The following is a 15,561-nucleotide window of genomic DNA, read 5'->3' as shown; positions in this document are numbered from 1 at the left end:
TCTTTTAAAAAATGGTTACAATGGTGAATTTTACATTGTGTCTATCCTACCTCAATTTGAAAAAAATAAATAATTTTTTAAATTATGAAGCAGAAATCATGAAGCAGAGACAAGCTGCTGTTGACTACTGTGTCCCCCCATGCCCCGCACAGAGCCCGGCACATAGTAGGGCTTCAGTAAAAGTATAGCAAACACGTGGAAGAGAGCATGACTGAATTCAGACAAGAGTCAGAGATGGCCAGAGGGTAACTCAAGCGATCTGGCCACATAGGCACTCATACTCTTGTGTTCTTGGGTTTGATTCTCTCCTCCTTGAGTGCTCAGGAGCATTTCTAAAAACCATCCAGCTTGGCAGAACACGCCTCCCCCCACCCCCCGACATATTACATTGAATAAAAACTCAAGAAAAACAGATGGCAGCTAAGAACTTGTCTGCTCCCACTTTGGGGGCCTTCTCCTCATGCCCTCCTCCCCGGCCAGACATTTTCCTTTCTTTCTTGGAAGCTCCAGCTCATTCCTCTGCCCATCCAGGCCTTGGGGCCATGCTCCCAGGGACTGGCATCCAAACAGACCCCAGGATCGTAAGTGGAATGTACTTGTGCTTAGATAAGCCGCATCTTAAGGCCCTAGCCTTAATTTTCTAACTATGATTTTTTTTACTGGACAAATAACTTTTATAGATAATTAAGAAATACTTACACATTTAAAAAACAATAAAGCCACCATTTGCTCACATGGCTTGTGTGACGGAGGAAGCATCTGTCCTCCGCGTATGATGCTGGGATGTGGATCAGGGCATGTTCTCGTCAGTTTTATAACAAGAGAAGAAAAAAAATACCTTTTCATCTTGTCTAAGTTTTTCCTAGGATCATCTGAGTGTTGAATGAAAATGTTCTGGTCCCCATCAAAGAAAGGGAATCCAACACTTAGTGCGCCTGTCCCATTTCCACCATATTTCGGAGCAACCAAATACCCCAGTTCAGGAGGGAAATTGAGATGTCAGAAAACAACAGCAACGCCACCATTTTGCAGCCCATAATGCAATAATTCGTTCAGACAAAGATCATTAAAGGATGGAACCATCAGATAAAACTGGAGACTGCAAACTGGACAGACAGATGGAAACCTGCGTACGTACGTAGATGCATATGGACACACAGAAGAGGGCTGGCTGGACAGAGGCAGTGGATAAAACCTCTAATCCACACAAAAGAGTGTGGTGGATTTCAAAGCTGAATTCACTGTATAATCCCTTGAACCTGCCCCTCCTCCAACATTCTCTTGCTCGCTCCAGGAGGCCTCCAGCCAAGCTCCCTCCCTGGCAAGGAGTCTGGCGGTCCCCTGGGTCCCCTCACCATCAAACCAATTTACACCTTCAGGCATGCCTCCAACTGAACAAATGTGACTACGTCACTGTGCTGCCTACCCTTGATCAAGGACTTTCCAGCATCCCCAAGGTCATGTTCAAAATCCCAGTTCAGCATCCTAGCCAGCACAAAGCCCGCCTTCCATGGAATCGCCGCTTCTCTGCACACACCATGCTGTTCCATGACTCTGGGTTTGACGGCTTTTCCTTCTGTTTGAAATGCTCTTATCTGCCTGACAAAATCCCGCTCTTCCTTCAACATCTGCCAAAGCAGCCTCTTTCTGTGAGTCTGACCTCCCTCTGTACAGCCCCCTCTCCCGCCTGGGTTCTTCCCTGGGCCTCCTATGTCACCCCATCCCGTGCCTCCCGCACCCGGCATATTGCCCTGTGTCCGTCCATCGGTCTTTCTTACCTCGCTGTAAACCTCTTGAGAGCACGAACTGTGGTTTACTCATCTCTGAACCCTCGATTCCTATGTAGTATACAGTATGTGCTTAATAAGTGCTTCCTAACAATATTGCTTGTCTCCTTTAAAACAGTGGGGGAGGGGTGCTTCGGTGGCTCAACCAGTTAAGCATCTCGGACTTGATTTTGGCTCAGGTCATGTTCTCAGGGTTGTGAGATCAAGCCCTGCATAGGGCTCTTTGAGCTCAGCAGAGGGTCTGCTTGGGATTCTCCATCTCCCTCTCTCTCTCCCTCTCCCTCTGTTCCTCCCCCTGCTCATGCTCTCTCTCTCAATAAACAAATAAGCAAATAAAATCTTAAAAAAAAATAAAATAAAACAGAAGTGGGGGGAAACCTTACATTTTACCTTAAGGAACACTACAAGGAGAAAATAGATTTATCGGCCTTGGCTAAAATTTTGGTAATTCTAGACAATTACCAGCAGTTTCCTCCGAGAGAGTTAGTAAATTCTTGATTACCTGAGCTAAAGAAAACAGCAGTGGTGTGAGAATCGAGACATTTCTATTTGAACTGTAACTGACCTAGGAAGGTGTGTTTGACTAAGGTTTTAAACAGATTGACTCTTGCGTTTATGCTCTTATCATATGACGTTCTCTATGGATATCCTCGTGCAGTAAATGCTCACCGACCCGGGATCTTCAATTTGCCCCATATAATCCATGTACGAGTTAGTTAGAGTTGGTACACAGTTAGGAAGTTTAAAAATCTTCCAGATTTAAACAGTATGGAGATTCCTCAGAAAGTTAAAATTAGAACTACCCTACAAACCAGTAATTGTGCTATTGATTATTCACCCAAAGAATACAGAAACACTCACTCAAAGGGATACATGCGCCCCATGTTTATAGTGACATTATTTATAATAGCCAAACTATGGAAACAACCAACCCCTGTGTCCATCTACCAATGAATGGATAAAGATGTCACACACACACACACACACACACACAGTGGAATATTACTCAGGCATAGAAAGAATGAATTCTTGCCATTTGCAACAACATGGATGGAGCTCTTGGGGATGACGCTAAGCGAAATAAGTCAGAGAAAGACAAGTACCGCATGATTTCACTCATATGTGGAATTTAAGAAACCGAACAAATGAGCAAAGGGAAAAAGAGATAGAGAGAGAGACAAACCAAGATGACACTTAACTACAGAGAACACACTGAGGGTCCCCAGAGGGAGGGAAGGGGGGATGGGTGTGGTAAGGGCTGGGGTTAAAGAGGCACTTGTCCTGACGAGTACTGAGGAATGTACAGAATTGTTGACTCAGTATCTGGTACACTGGAATTCATAATTAAATATAACTAACATTAGTGGAATTGAATGAGCACTTAATAAAAAATTAAAAGAGAAAAACCCTTCCAGATTATACAAATATCTCAATCACAACATTTCTGGCATAATTTATAGAAGTTGGTTTCACATGATTGCTTCCCTGCCCAAGGTCTGACTTGAAAGAGGCCCCCGTGTAGACAGGGCTGAACCGGCTCCCAGGTCAGCCTGTGAAGCTGTTCCCTGCCGACCGCAGACTCGGTCTTCTTTGCTGAGTCCTGCGTGAACTTTTTTGTGCAACTTGCTTTCTCGACAACCCAGAACAGTCAGAGCTCTGCTTCCTTTCAAGGACTGTCATTCATTGTTTCAGCTTCATCCAAAAAAACAAACCCTGGCTCACATACATTTTTATTTGACACATTCCTTAAAAACCAACTATAAAAAACAAATTTCTATTAGAACCATAAAAATTAAAATATATTGAAATTGATAATAAATAGACTCTAATATAATTTAGGGGAAACAACTGTCCTAAGATCTGGACTTTAGTAACCACAAAATTTAAATTCTAACTTCTAAATTCTAAAATTAACATTAAAATTCTAATTTTAATTTAATTTTAATTCGGCAGTTGTAGGAGAAAAAAATCCTTTCACCTCTACTTTGTTGTGAAAGGTCCACATGGGTAACGAAACACGGGAAGCTTGGATTTTCCAAATCCAAATTCAGAGTATGAGCAAGGTAACTTTTTTTTTTTCTTGAGCCGCTTTGGTTCCTGCTCAGAATCTAAAAGGTGCTGTCTTTCTCATTTTCTTTGCTCTTTTCTTCCTTCCTTCCTCTTTCCTTCCTCCCTCCTTTCCTCACTTCCTCCTTCCTTTCCTTCCGCCAGCTCCTTTCTCTTGTTATTAGCAAGCATGACACTCAAATATAAACATAGTAACACATGTGCCTTTACTCTTGCAACATTTGATTTTCTTAGATCCCCGGCGCTTTGAAGTCGATCAACTGGAAAGCACGAGAGCCGGCGGCCACAAGAGGGCAGTAAACACCACCCGGCAGAGGGCTGGCTGGGGATCCAGGGAGAAGAGCTCTCTCCTTCTGTGGACCAGAGGACAGATGCTCAAGAGGTTTGGGGACTTGTCTGAGAGGGTGGAGTTCTCAGAGTCTGTTATCCTCAAAGTTTAACATGTCCCCAAGTGCCAGGATGAAACAGGAGGTGGCTACTCAGGGATGCTCTTCCCCAAGAACTCAGCTATCTGATGATTACGTACAACTTCCCAGAAGAAAGAAAATAGATGCTCATGGACAGGAAATGAGAAACTCTTTCCTGCTTTAGGGCATTTGAACTTGCTGTTCCTTCTGCCTGGAATGCCTTCCCCTTACCTAACCTCCGGGGCTTAGCGTAGATTTGCACAGACATCTCAAACTCAAGATATTCCAAACTGGTGTAGGGTTCCTGCTTGGGGGTGGACGGCACTGGGTGGACCCTCCTCACTGTGATGGCGATGGGACGGTTACTTGGCCTCTCTCGTTTATAAAATTAAGATAAGAACATCTGCATCGCAAATTTTTCCTGAGACTTCAGTGAGGTTACACATTCAATTAGATTGTTTGCATCACGTGGCCCGGTGTGTGATCACCTTGATGCCTGGCAGCTTCTTCAGTAACGGGTGTCATTTTCCGCCAGACACCAGGCTTTCCTACTTCCTCTCCTAAGGAAAAAACAAAACAAAACAAAACAAAACCGATTAGCATCCCTCGACTCTCTCTTTCACCATCTGCATTTAACTAACCAAAAGATCTCAATGTACATTTCCAGAATCCGGTCCCAAAAGCCACTATCCTAATCTGTGCCTTCAGTACTTTTTGCCTGGATCATGGGAGCTGACTCCCAGCAGCCTGCCTCCCATCCAGGCTCTACACAGCAGGTCAAATAATCGAAGTAGGAAGAGCTTGGCCATGTAATAAGAGCCTATTCTGAATGGTGAACTCGTCTGGATTTGAGGCTTAATTTGACAGAGTTTTAACCTCTGTGTTATTGATGCACCTAGGACTGATTTTTATGCTTGGTGTGAGGTAAGGATTCCATTCCACTTCTACGTGGATGACCGAAGCTTTCCCCCCTTAATCTGCAAAGTCCCTCTTGAAAACTCAGAATCTAATTACAGATGAAGTGAAAACACAGGTTTTGGGCTTCATTCACACATTAGGATTCAAATAAGGCCGAGAAAATAATTCGACTCTGCGCTTGAGACATGTCCCTTGGAAAATGTCTTCAGAATGAGCTAAAATGGGGAAAGTGGCAGTCACTCCCCCACACCCATGACCTTGTCTGGATGACAGAAATGCAGTTGTTTATCTCAAGCTCTGATTTAAACAGACAGACAGACAGGGTTGCTTCTGAAATTTAAAAATTGAAAAATGAAGAGAGTGTCCCATGATGTCCACCCAGGTCTTTTATCCCCATTAGAATATGAAACTATTTAATGAATTCTAACAATTGTTGAATAAGAAATGAGGACTGAGGGGCGCCTGGGTGGCTCAGTGGGTTAAGCCTTTGCCTTCAGCTCTGGTCATGATCTCAGGATTCTGGGATCGAGCCCTGCATCGGGCTTTCTGCTTGGCAGAGAGCCTGCTTCCCCCTTTATTTCTCTGCCTGCCTTTCTGCCTACTTGTGATCTCTATCTGTCAAATAAATAAATAAAATCTTTAAAAAAAAAAAGAAGAAGAAGAAGAAGAAGCCACGTCTCCTTTAAAAAAAAAAAAAGATATGAGGACTGAGCAATTCGACCTTTGTTTGGCTCTGAGTCAAGGACTATTTTTCAAATGATAGTTATCTTTAAATGAATAATTGACAAGTTATTGATTCTTTTTAAAAAACATTTTATTTATTTATTTGACAGAGAGACACAGCGAGAGAGAGAACACAGCAGAGGGAGTGGGAGAGCGAGAGGCAGGCTTCCCACTGAGCAGGGAGCCCGATGCGAGGCTCAATCCCAGGCCCCTGAGATCATGACCTGAGCCCAAGGCAGACGCCCAACGACTGAGCCACCCGAGCGCACCGACAAGTTATTGATTCTAAAACCGTGCCGTGGTGCTCCTCACCCCACCCCGCTTTGCCACCAGCATCTATGCTGTGAATTTCCTGCACTGATCACCCAGCTCCGAGCCACTGTCTTCCCTAAGAGCAAAGGGGATGGCAGTAGAGGACCACAGTCGGTTCAGACCTTCTATGAACATTGGCCCGGGAGGACTGACCCCTGAACTCTGGGAGCAGGCGTCGGGAGCACTGTCTGCGCACTGGCTGCTTGGTCTGAGGACCAAGAAGTGACATTGCTCCTCGCAGCGCGGCCCCAGCTACGATGCACACGGCCAGGTCCGATCCTCTGGGCTTTGGGCTGCGTGATTCCTTTTAAAGAGAAGGTTTCTTTTTTCATTTCATTCTTACCTATGTCCATTGTTGATCAAACACACACAATCCGCGTCTTCCTTCCCGTCTTTTGCTTTTCTTTTCACGGAAGGATCTCTAGACTGGCTGGATGCCGTCTGCACCTCCAAGCCCTCTGAGCAGCCTTCCTGCTCATGGCGGAGGGACTCCAGGAGCCCAGCGCAGCGCCTGGCAGAGACCAGGTGCCCCTGTATGAGTCACCTATAGAGAAGGGGAGGGTGTTCCGCAAGGCGAACCTCGAGAAGGGCCGGGGAGCTTCATTACTCACCTTATCCTAAGGAAGGCAGCAGAGTAGGACAGCAGTTACCGAAAGAAGCTTTGCGGCCAAACATACACCTCCTTTTTGGAACAAAGAAGAAATAAAAGTTAAGATATACTTTTGTAGATGTGATGAAGGTTCGGAGAGAGCAATTAGGGTTTTTTCATACATTAGTTGTTGAAGGTGGAACTGGGAAGCGTTTCTCTCCTGCATCGTCGTGTCTTTCGGCTTTCTGGCTATTTGAGCATCCTCCTAAACAAATTTCGGAGTTATTGAAAGGTTTTTTTTTTTTTTTTGAAGATTTTATTTATTTCTTGGACAGAGACAGATCAAAAGTATGCAGAGAGGCAGGCAGAGAGAGGAGGAAGCAGGCTCCCTGCTGAGCAGAGAGCCCGATGTGGGACTCGATTCCAGGACCCTGAGATCATGACCTGAGCCGGAGGCAGAGGCTTTAACCCACTGAGCCACCCAGGTGCCCCTATTGAAAGGTCTTAAGGGAACCAGTTTTGGAAAGGTTGTCAGAACAAAGACAATGTTTAATCGGTGAGTCACATCTTCGTTTCTCACTTGGAGACTTATCTGCTCTGCAGTGCTCACAGAATTTTTTTTAAACTGCAAATGTTAGCTAAGTATTCTTTTATTAATTTGCTGCAGATCTTGTTCTAACATATTATCATGAAGACATTTAAATAGAAAGTCAAGATTCATAAATTTCAGCCATAGCCTTTCTGATAAAATCAATAGTTTTTAAAAAATATATATTTGATTGATTGATTTGATTAGAGAGAAAGGGAGAGAGCACAAGCCGGGGGAACAGCAGGCAGAGGGAGGAGGAGAAGCAGGCTCCCCGCTGAGCAAGGAGACCAACATGGGGCTCGATCCCAGGACCCCAGGATCATGACCTGAGCCTAAGGCAGACGCTTAACAACTGAGCCACCCTGGTGCCCCTATGTGTAGTTTTTTAAGGTATAGATAATATGGTTTTTAAAAAGATTTATGTATTGATTTCAGCGAGAGAGAGAGCAGGAGTGAGGAGCAGAGGTGGCAGGAGAGAGAGAAACTCAGGCAGACTCCCCACTGAGCATGAAGCAGACATGGGGCTCAACCCATGGCTCTGAGATCACAACCTTAGCTGAAACCAAGAACTGGATGCTGAAACCACTGAGCCTCTCAGCACCGCCATAATGTGACTTTTTTTTACACTCTGCTGTGAGCGTCTATCTTTCCAGGTCAATAGCCAACTGGCCTCATCGTTTGCATGCTGCTAGAAACATCTAGGCAAGTACACATTTGCACATTCTCTAATAATCTCCTCGGGATGGATTCTTTGCAGTGGTATTACCACGTCAAACATGATCTATTTTTTAAAGATTTTTTAAGCCACAGTCCCAAATTTGGTTCTGAGGACGGAAGAGCCCTCAGCTTGCATGGCCCTTGGGAGGAAGACGCACGTTCAGATGTCTACTTGAAAAAACTCTGAGGGAGAGGAAAACCCGGTTCTAGTCAGCCGCAGTCAGCCAAGCCAGGAGAGTGAAAGGGAGGTATGCGAAGAAGCCGAGATCAGAAAGGATGTGGGAGAGGTTTTCAGAACTTTCTAGTTCTGAAGATGGTCTTGCAGTTGGTTTTTGTTTTTGGCATTTTTCTTGAACTCTTAGTGAAGTGCCGTGCTGGGGAGACTGGGCAGAGGTGCTCCGTTATTATCTTTGTTTTATTTTTAAAGATTTACTCATTCATTCACGTGTGAGAGAGAGAGAGCACGGGCAGGAGGGGCAGAGGGAAGGAGCGTCCCAAGCAGACTCCACGCCGAGTGCAGATGGCGATGTGGGGCTCGATCTCATGACCATGAGACCATGACCCGATCTGAAACCAAGAGTCAGATGCTCAGCTGAAGGAGTCACCTGGGCACCCTGGAAGCTCCATTTTTAAAGGCTGTACCATCACAATGTCAGCAAACAGCCCCCGGGGCCCTACACAGCGGCTTCACCTTCCCTCCAGTCCGAGGGCTGGTTTCCACCCACCCAGCCACTGCCCGCACAGCTTTGGGTTTATCAAATGTGAGGCTCAAATCTCACGCTTTCCATGGGGTCTGAGGAGGCAGGGGCCCAGCACTTTAGCCTCCTTCATCTCAGACATAGTGTCTTGGATGAGATGACCGGAGGATTTTCAGGAGCCGTTTGCCCACGTGGGCTCCTTCCGACAATGGAAACTTTGAAGCAGACACAGTGCTGGAAACGAAGAGGGCATGGTGAAGGGTGTGAACAAGAAACACTTGCAGTGGAGTGACCGGCAGCGGGCAAGGAGAATGGTGACGTGCAGATGACGCATCAGGAGCTGAGGCTGGTCCCCACTGCCTGGCACAGGGGCGAGGGCCGCAGGCGGGATGGCGGGATTGGGGCTGAGAAGGCTGAGGCTGTTGCGTGCCTTTTGGAGGGGTTGCAGCTCAGGGAAGGCGCTGTGTGCGTGAAAGTGAGTTGTGTAGCTGGAAACACAGTTTAGGTGGAAAAGGAATCAGAGAGACGGATGTGGGTCATACACACAAGGTCAAATGTAAGTGAGACCCAACAAAGCAGAGCCCAGGATGGAGGTGCTGGGGGTGCTTTTGTGTTTTCAGTTGCTGGAGAGATGCAAGAATTTAACATTTGAATTCTTTTTTTTCTTTTAATTTTTTTAATTTTTAAGTAATCTCTGCGCCCAACATGGGGCTCGAACCCACAACGCCGAGACCAAGAGTCACGTGCTCCTCGGACCCAGCCAGCCAGGAGCCCTGATTTCCTTTCACGTGCTTGTTTCCTTGAATGTTTCCCCAGAATCTTAGCCCGCCTCTGCCAGAACCAGGCAAGAATTCTTGACATCTTGGTTTAGGCTTTGAGAGGAGGACCTACCGCTCCTGGGGCAGGTGTGGTTTTTGCCCTTTGAGCTTAGCTGTAAAGTATATAAAATAAATGCTATAAAATATCAGCTTGGCTGACTTCAGTTTTGAAGAATGATCACTCCTGAATTTCCCAAGTTCACTTCTAATCTGTTTTTACATTTTAGGTTTTTTTTTTTTCTTTAAATACTACATTCATTGTTGCAGATATAAATGTAAACTTGACCTGTGTGTGGTCGCATTCATTCATGGAAGAATTTAGGGGAGCCTGGGTGGCTTGGTCGGTGAAGCGTCTGCCTTCCACTCAGGTCATGAGCTCGGGGTCCTTGGATCCAGTCCTATGTAGGGCTCCTGCTCGGCGGGGAGCCTGCTTCCCCCTCTCCCCGCCACCCCCCAGGCTCATAGAAAGAGAGAGAGAGAAAGGGAGGAAGAGAGGAAGAGAGGGAGGGAGGAGATGGATTCATTCTTCCTTCTGCTTCCTTGATCCCTGCCTTTGCCTCTGGACCCTGCAAATGTGCCTGAGGCCAGAGATGCGGTGGGAGCTCCTCTGGACCCGGATAGCCTGCGATGTGGGAGAAAGAACCACAGGCAGACAGCCCACAGAATGGCCACATTTGAGCTCATTTTTGCCATCCCCCCCCGCCCCCCGACAATTAAAACAATCAAAGTCCTAGAAGAGTCCGTGTGTAGTGTGCGGCTGCGCAGGCTCAAGGACGGACGCTAAGGGAGAGCCGGGCTGGAGGGGAAGAGAAGTTCGGCTCCAGGGTTGGTGCCCGCGGCTGCGGCAGCTGCTCCGTGGGCCGCGCGCCCCCCTTCCTCCGGGCAGGTCCGGCCCCTCGCTCAGCTCACCCATAGCCCCCACCTTTCAAAGAGAACGTCCAAGTCTACGAGGACTCTGGATTCCCCCGGATCTTGAGGAGAGCAGACCCTGCTGCTTCTCTTTCCGGGGAGGTAGAACGTGCAACGACTGCTTTAGGGCTGTGTTCGTTCGCGCTGGGACCACGCGCTGGTGTCCGTAAACCGACAGTTCCACGTGGGCTTTGGGGCTCCTGGAGGTGGGGTGTGCATTTGTTAATGGAAGTAAATGAAAACTGTTCTGGTTAAGTAGATTCATTTGTATTGTATTGTATTGTATTGTATTGTATTGTATTGTATTTTAAATTCCAGTGTAGTTAACACACAGTGTTGTATTGGCTTCAAGCGTACCACGGAGAGATTCAACACTTCCCTCCAGCGCTCAGTGCTCCCCAGGGGAGGGGCTCCCTTCAGCCTCACCACCCACCCACCTGCCCTCTGGTGACCATCCGTGTGTTCTCTGTAGTTCAGTCTGTTTTTGGTTTGTCTCTTTTTTTCTCTGTTTGTTCTGTTACTTAAATTCCACCTGAGTGAGATCATATGCTACGGTATTTGTCTTTCTCTCACTTATTTCATTTAGCATAATACTCTCTAGCTCCATCCTTGTTGTAAATGACAAGATTCCATTTTTTTAAAAGATTTTATTTGTTTATTTGACAGAGATCACAAGTAGGCAGAGAGGCAGGCAGAGAGAGAGGAGGAAACAAGCTTCCCCGCTGAGCAGGGAGTCCAATGTGTGGCTCAATCCCAGGACTCTGGGATCATGACCTGGGCTGAAGGCAGAGGCTTTAACCCACTGAGCCACCCAGGTGCCCCAAGATTCCATTCTTTTTATGGCTGAGCAACAGTCCGTTGTATCTATACAACATCTTCTTCATCCATTCATCTATTGATGGACACTTAGATAACTTCCTTAATTTGGCTGTTGTAAATAATGCTGCAATAAACATGGGGTCCATGTGTCCTTGTGAATTATGTTCTCATAATTTTGGATGAATTATCCAGCAGTGCAATTACTATATCATAGGGTACTCCTTTTTTTAGGCTCTGAGGACCCTCCACACTGTTTCCCACAGCGGCTGCACCAGCGTGCGTTCCCACCAACAGTTCCCAAAGCGTCCCTTTTCTCCACATCCTCACCAACACCTGTTGTTTCTTGTGTTTTTGATTTTAGCCCTTCTGATGGGTGTGAGGTGATATCTCATTGCGGTTTTGATTTGCATTTCCCTCGTGATGAGTGTGCTTGAATAGTTTTTAACTACTTTCAAATCTAACAAAACTTGAGTCTGACAGCAGTATTCATTCTGAGCCTGTCATATGTGGAACGTCAATTTAGCTCTTCTGAGATTTCCTTTTTAGGGATTATAGAAGTTATCGCTGAAATTATTTTAGATGCCCTCCTAGATATATCCAAAAGGACAAAGAAATTGTGCCAAATGAGCAGATAAAGAGCTGGAAAGAATCTATAGGAAAGGGAACCTTTAGGCATGCATCAGAGGCTGAGTCTGTATGAACTGAAAACTCACCCATGTTCTAGTTCTAAGACTGTGTAACAAAGGTCCCCAAATACAGGGGCATAAGACAGTCACTTTCATATGATCGTGGATTATGTGGGTCAGGAAACCAGATGGGGGAAGATTTGCCTCTGCTTTACCAGCCCTGGTCCTCTAGCTAGAAGATTCCATGGCTGAAAGTAACAGGCTATTTGGGAGCTGAGGTCATCCAGAGACTTCTTCAGTTGATGACAGCTCTCAGTGGGAGCCCAGCTTGCCTGTTATCCTACCCATGGCCTCTGATGTGCCCTGGGATTCCTCATAATACAGTGACTTCAGGGCAGTCAACTTCCTGCATGGTGACTCACACTTCCAAAGGGGAGTGTCTCAGTGAACAATGAAGATGATGCATCACCTTTAGGCCCTAGCCTCAGAAATCACGCAGCACAGTGTGTAGGAGTTTTAAAAAATGTTCACAAATTCTTTGATCCTCCCTCCCCAGGGTGCACCTAATTCTCCTGCTCTATACTTAGTGACTCATGTCTCATGAATGGAATATGACAGGGGTGACTGTATATGACCTCCAAGATGAGGTAATGAAAGGCACACAGCTCCCTTTTTCCACACCCACCCCTACCCCATTCTTGAAGCCAGAGGCCATGTCTGATGATCCTCAAAAAGCCCAGGGGGGCTGTCCTGCCAAGAGTCACGTGAGCCAGCTATCTTGGATGTGGACTGAGTCTGTTAGGGCTGCTTTTATAAAAATACCATGTGCTGGGGGGCTTAAACAACAAACACTGATTACTCACAGTTCTGGAGGCTGGGAAGTCCAAGATCAAGGTGTTGACAGATTTGGTGCCTGGAGAACACTTGCTGGTTTCTTCATAGATGACCATCTTCTTGCTGTGTCCTCATCTGGCAGAAAGGTGACAGAGGTCTCTGGGGTCTCTTTTATAAAGGCACGAATTCCATTCGTGGAGGCTTTAACTTCATGACCTAATTACCTCCAGGTTCTACCTCCAAATACCTTCACTTTGGGGATTAGGTTTCAATGCAAATTTGGGGGGGGACATGGACACTCAGCCTGTAGCCCAGATCAAGCCTTCAGCTGATATCTTGACTATAACCTGAGACCCTAAACCTGAACTACCCACTTAAGCCATCCCCAGGTTCCTGTGCTCAGAGACCGAGATGATAAATACCTACAGTGTTAAGCTGCTAAGTGTTAGGATAACTTGCTACTCTGCAGAGAAGATCAAAACACAGGGCCAGGCCACATTCGAGGGAAGGTGACCTACACTCTCCTTATCAATGGGAAAAGTGCAAAAGAATTTGTGGATCCTTTTTCAAAGTGTCCTAATTCATAAGGGAACAATAATTATTTTGCTCCTCATGCACCCACCAAGTTTAAGCGTTCCATGGAAGCTTCACCACAAAACCCCCCCTTTCATTATTTGTTTTTCTTAATGTCAAAACAGTCACATGTGTTAGGAATCCTGGGTCCCTACTTGGTCAAAGAAAAGAGAGGTCTTGATGAAGCTGACCTTCCAACATTGACTTGACGAAAAATATAATTCCTTTTTCTGGAGTTTCTCTCAAGTAGCTTCATTGAACAGATTATGCTTGGTCTCACCTTTAATCTCACTGTTCTCAGGCTGGTCCCTACTCGCCTCTTCCATTTCCTTTAGTAGGAAACTAACTCCTATTCGTCCTTTGTGTCCGAGGCCAGGAATCCACCACACCCAAAGTATACTCATGGAAAAAAGACTTCCTAGGAACCCCAACTGCTTGGAACTCCCCGGTGAACTCTCTTATTGTATTCACCACCCTGTGTTATGAAGATCTGTTTTTGTGTGTCTGTCTTCCCCACTGGGATGTGCTGCAGGGACTGTGTCTTACTCCTCTCACATTGGTGCCAGCATCTGGCACATCAGGAGCACTGCCTGTCCATAAACAGTGATGATGGTGTGACCTCCACACTTAGAGGACAACAATAAGAGCTGACACCAACATGCTAAGCACGTTTCACACCATCTCTTTTAATTCTTGCAATGAGAAGACTGACCGCAATTCCCCTTTGGCAGATGAGCAAACTGTGTCAAGGAGAGACGGAGAGATTGTCTGTGGTCCCCAGTGGGTGAGCGGGACCACCCGCCCATTCACACGTCATCAGAACCCAGAGTCTGCCCTTCCACCCCAACTCTATATTGAATTCTATATTCTCAATCCAAACAAAACCAGTTTCAACGGTTAGGATTCTTAGAAAGAAATTTAACATTTAAATAAGCAATGTCTCTTAGATTATATATGATTATATATAAGTGGCAAAAAAGAGGATGAAAGAGAATAAAGCATAACTGAGTCATTTCATAACACATTGAACACATCTTAAATAAAATGTTGTGCACAAAAATGCAGACAGAGATAAAGCTGGGGAGGTAGTCTTTGAACTGTAAGACCTACTCATGCTTGGAAACTTACAGGCTCAATGACCAGGAAAGAAACCATTGAATCCTTCAGCTACATCCTGACATTTCACATTTTCCAACAAGTACGACTATTTTACCCTGTAAAAACCTTGGCTCCCCCAAACAATTAACACAATCAGCCTGCTTACACGGAGAAGAACTAAAGGAATGGGTCTCCAACCCTAGCCCACTCTAAAGACTAATAAAAAACTCATGTAAACTCAGGAGTTGTATTTACTGGAAGTGGGATCTCCTGTTGTCATGTAATTATATTCTAATGCAGGCAAACACTGTTCTCTAAAAGGCATTTTGATTCACACTAATAAAGTTATGCTGCTTCATATATGCAGGCCAAGAAAACGGGGGTTTTGGGGTGTGTGTGGGAAACAGGATGCAGGATAAACATGAGACTGACCTTGCAAAGGTCAAAGGAACAACAGATGCATTCTCCAGGCGTTTAAAAAACTGATCATGCAGGGAACATGTTTTCATGAGCCCACCTCTTTAGAAACTTAATTTGGTCTACAAACTGGGCAAAAAAGGTGAGTTTGTGTGCAGTTTACTCATTTGTGTTCCAAATGCATACGTTATTATTTGAGGATTTGCACAAAATGTAACATGGAGACATCATGAAGAAAAAGGGAGAAAGCAATTTTCAGTCCAAAAGGATAATTACTTAGATAAAGCCTCCACTCCAGTGACTATTAAGCCCTCTTAGCAAATGAAACATCCTGAAGGGGAGAAGTCAAAGTGCAAAGAACAACTAAACAAGGAGGTGGACAAGTAGGGAAATTAAATCTGAAGATTCGGGAGAGTAAGTAGTAAGTTTCTCGTTGTTTTTCCTCTTTTCTTTGCTACATTTGACCTGAGGGCAGCTCTGGTCATAAAACTGTGCAGCTCTGGGGCACCTGGCGGCTCAGTCATTAAGTGTCTGTCTTGAGCTCAGGTCCCTGCATAGCACTGGGTTCCCTACTCAGCAGGAAACCTGCCTCTCCCTCTCCCACGCCCCCTGCTTGTGTTCCCTTTCTCCCCCTCTCTCTCTCTGTCAAATAAATAAATC

The 15,561-nt window shown here is 45.7% G+C and overlaps 1 long non-coding RNA gene across 1 annotated transcript; it reads right to left on the bottom strand.

Annotated features, from left to right (window-relative positions):
* Positions 1–4,037: 4,037 nt before the first annotated feature.
* On the bottom strand, positions 4,038–6,890 carry LOC101685059. The gene is made up of 2 exons (XR_001182132.2): positions 6,558–6,890; positions 4,038–4,821 (listed from the first exon to the last, which is right to left on the bottom strand). It is a non-coding gene; the product is annotated as an uncharacterized LOC101685059 (long non-coding RNA).
* Positions 6,891–15,561: the final 8,671 nt, after the last annotated feature.

The sequence above is a fragment of the Mustela putorius genome, unplaced genomic scaffold (genome assembly GCF_011764305.1).
Source record: "Mustela putorius furo isolate JIRA1106 unplaced genomic scaffold, ASM1176430v1.1 tig00003853_pilon_pilon_pilon, whole genome shotgun sequence".
Taxonomy (NCBI): Eukaryota; Metazoa; Chordata; class Mammalia; order Carnivora; family Mustelidae; genus Mustela; species Mustela putorius.
This window is presented reverse-complemented; position numbering and strand designations above follow the sequence as displayed.